The sequence below is a fragment of the Gymnogyps californianus genome, chromosome 5 (genome assembly GCF_018139145.2).
Source record: "Gymnogyps californianus isolate 813 chromosome 5, ASM1813914v2, whole genome shotgun sequence".
NCBI lineage: Eukaryota > Metazoa > Chordata > Aves > Accipitriformes > Cathartidae > Gymnogyps > Gymnogyps californianus.
In genome coordinates this window covers 30199413-30203546 of record NC_059475.1, presented here as the reverse complement: position 1 = coordinate 30203546, position 4134 = coordinate 30199413, and positions in this window count along the sequence as shown.

The window sequence follows — 4134 nt, the reverse complement described above, 5'->3', positions numbered from 1 at the left end:
CTTGAGGAGTTTATATTTCAATGTTAAAATTGACACTTAGAGGTGAACTGCCTGTACCTTTTTGGGGGGAGGGTGGGGACAGATAGAAATAAGCACTGAAGAAACAACAGACCCATTTTCTGGTAGATAATGGCTTAGTGCTGTTGTGTGTTGTGTCCAACATGAATGAGAGGTTTTTAGAGAGAAGTTCCTGTTAATGAAAATTAAGATGCCAGAAAGGAAATATTTGGAAAAGTTACAGGAATATGAGTTTTTAACAAAATCAAGTGCAATTTTATTCATAACACTGTGTAAGAAAGTTTTTCTATTTTAAATGCCATTGACCTATAGGTAACAGCTGCATAGAGCTAACACTTGCTGTTGTGGCACATCTCATTGCCGGCAATGTGGTGGATGCCTGGAGAAATGATTTACCCCTACCTTCCATGTATTGCATGATTTAATTTAAAAAAAAAAAAAACAACCAACCCATCACCAAACCCACTCCTGCAGTGCTCCACAAGTGCTTGACTACTCACGTTAAGCAGATATTTACTAGATGTTTCAGCACAACTCTTCTCCCTGCACATGTAACATCTCCTACCGAGAAGTCAGCACTTTTCTATGAGAAGATGGTGTTGCTTTCTAGAGGGTGCAAACACTGCTTACCTTACTTGAAAGAGGCTTTAATGGGAGTTCACAGTGCTGGGATAGTTCTGTTTCCAGTGTCTGTTTAGAATTGCCTCCCACGTAAGTGATTTGATGATGGGCTTTCCTGTCGCAGTTGGTCCCTGTGGCCAAGAGGTACTCTGAAATCATTGTTTCAGTCAAAGTTGCAGATTTCTATTCTATAAAATTGCTTTTTGTTTCTCCTTTTCAAATGAAAAAGAGCTTTTGGACAGTGTTCTGTTTTTATTCTATGCTTGGCTGTAGAGGCTTCACTTGCAATAACTTACACATGGAAACCCACTGTAGACTGTATGACAAAAGCTGTAATTTGGGTTCAGAACCTTTACAACTGATAATTACCAGGCAAACAGCAGCACAGCTGGACTTCCAGGGAGCTGATGTGGCTGCTGCTGGAATGGCATAGGGAGTAAGCTCTTCTGGTTCTTCACTCATAGCTATGTCAGCAGAGGTGAACATGTGCCTGTACTTCATTCATTCCACTGTAAGGTCTGGTAGCTTAGCTCTAGTTCATCTTTATCAGCAATTTATGCTGAAACATGGCACTTTACAGTAGAGTAGCTGAGGCACAAGTACATAGTATCTTCTAGCTGTGCCGTGGGTCAGCAAACCCTCAGCAGATGGGCAGAGAAAAAAGCTGTAGCTGTAACACCTCAGTCTGCCTCTGCAAGAGTTGCTGGAGCTTTTCTGCCATCCTCTTTAGGCCACAGGTAGAATCTTTAATTAGAAAACACTTCTAATTTGCTATGCTTAATTGATATAGATGAAAAAAACGTTACCTCCATGTCCTTTTGGGGAGAGGAAATTTTGTGAAATAAAGCTACACGAAACTCGCTATTTAATGGTTTTTTTGTTGTTGTTTGGTTTTTTAATTTTTATTTTTTTTAAGTCCTGTTGTTTTGGGTTGTTTGGGATTTTTTGAGACAAATAGGGAAAAATGTTCTCTACTGGAAGCACAAAAGAAGTTTGTATGTACTATTTAATAAAAGCTAGGCAAAGAGTAGAAAGGCTTACATTGTGTCCTTTCACTTTCTTACTACCTGTTCCCTCACATGAGAGAGGGTTAACATCTTCACAAAGCTCCCTCACTTTTCTTTAACACTTTATTGCATGGTATTTATAATGCAGTTATTCCCAATAGCTCTCTTTTTTCTTGTTAAGCTTGACAATAGAGTGGAAGTCTGCCATTAGAAAAGCTAATATAGATAGGGCAAGTCATAAATTTCTGAACAAAAGTGAAAGATCTAAACAGTTTCCCTAATTGCATTCATAGTTTAATAATTTAAAGACTAAAATAAATGTAGTAGCAGTGTGGTGCTTTCAGCCTACAACTGCAGTGGTCTTGGGCAGTCCTCTCTGCCTTCTACCCTTCCATCTCTGTAGCAACTTCCATCAGTATTTGAAGTTGTCCTGAATTCCACAGGGGGCTTGTTGCTCCCTTAGTTAGCTGTTCTTGTTTTTCTGCTCGTTTGGCAGAGTTTCTGTATCCTTGGAAGGCAGCATCTGCTTCCTAGCATGCAGCAGGCACATGCTGTGACTTCCTTGTTTGCAATCTTACGGAGAACTTGTATCAGAGCCCAGTTCCCACAGTATCATGCGGGCTATGGCACACGCACAACTACTGCCGCAATTACGATTGCTGAGGAGGTGGCTAAAAGCAGTAGATGAGATGTGGGTGAGGAGCGAAGGGTATGCGTGCAAGGGAGTTGCAGCAATGTGGCCTCTCCCCCAACAGCATGTTTGGTCTGATGTGTTGGTTCTGCTAAGGAGATCTTTGCCTCTCCTGATTCCTGGTTTTGCTCTTAAAGACGTGTAGGCTCCATGACTTGTCAGGAAAGCTTCGTCAGCAAGCTAACTTGCTAGAATGCATGAAACCAGAAATCCTGCAGGATTGTTACCTTCAATTACGTAGACAGGGAAGACAATTCAATTTTATAGCTATTCTTTCAAAATGGGTATTGTAATTTTAAAACAAACCATACAGACTACTCTGAAGACTTGGTGAGCATGAGGGAGAAAACACATCTACTCTTAGGTCTGAGATCTGCAGAAGTTTTTAGTGACTAGAATGGTGTGTAGAAGCTGAATTTTCTTTAGAAAATTTGGCTGAGTTCAAATATCTTCAACAAACTGTTCCTAATTGAGATAATGCTCTACTTGCAGAAAAAAAAAACGTTTGCCAGGAATTAAAATATAGAGGAGTTTTTTAGAGTTTTTGTGCCTGATTAGTTCTGTGTGTAGATTTATTTGTGAGAAGTAGCTGTGATATTACTGATGCAATTGTAGCATGTGCATGCCATGCAGAAAACTGAAGACAAAGTAGTAGTGAAGATGATGTTGTTGACTAGCTTTTCGTTAGGGTAACAAGATGTTCCTGCTAGCAACTCTGAAGGAGGGACTGAGTAGTAAGAGATCACATGGCATCGTAAAGAAATGCAACAGGCTTGATAGGCACAGAGTGAGTCAGGATCATAAGACCTGGGATAGGGACAGGTATGTTTGTCTTATTGCGCAGATGTAGGGGTTTGTGGGCTTTTTTTTATCCTCCTGTTCACTTTACATGGCATTTTATGTTGTATGCTAAAGGAAGAGTATGCTACTTTTTAAAACCTGAAGAAGCCAATGCCTTGCACATAATTTGCACTCTGGTAAAAATGGATTACAGCCATTTGCATGTGAAGTCATTATTACCTGGTGTTACTGAAACTTACATTTCCTTTCACTAAATTGGTGCTATGTCCCTCTTCCTTTTGTAGGAATCCTAGGTCAAGGAGACCAGATACATGCCTGAGCCGTAACTCCTTCGGCAATTCGCAGTTCTGGTATCTGCGAAGGGGATGTGACTTACCCTGGTTTTGTGGTTTAGCAAGGTTTCATTCCTGAGCAGGAAAGAAGTTGGATGCAAGAGTACCACGCTTGTTCTCCCGTTCCTGTGCTTCAGTCTCCCAGCCCAGAGCGTCCTCAGTCTCTGTTTTCTAAAACAGTGGTCTCTGGTGAAGATGCTCAGGGAACTTAGCACCGTGTGCTTTTTTAGTTTGGTTTGGTTAGTTCAGCTTCTATGTCCGTGACGGTGAATGTTGTGCCTCTCCATGGCCAAAGTAAATGCAACCATGGCCTATTCTGGAAGGGATAAGGTGAGAAGTAAAGATTTCCTCCTGGAAGTTGAACTCCACTGGCCAGGTTCATAGGGATAAGTTCATTAAAGTAAAATTTAGGACCTCCAAAAATAGACATTTACTTGCAAGAGATGTTTTGCTGTTCTCATCCTTAAGTTACACAGGTCGATTTTTGTCTTTGTACACAGGGTGACTTTCCTACCTGCTATGGTTTATGTTAGCAAATGGCAACCTGATGCCTCTGCTACTAACGTTGTGGGAAGAAAAAATGAGCGTGTCAGAGTCTATCCCCTTCTCGGGCTGTATGAAGATGCACAAGGGTTATGTCAGGGTGAGGAGAGTCCCCTCAGGG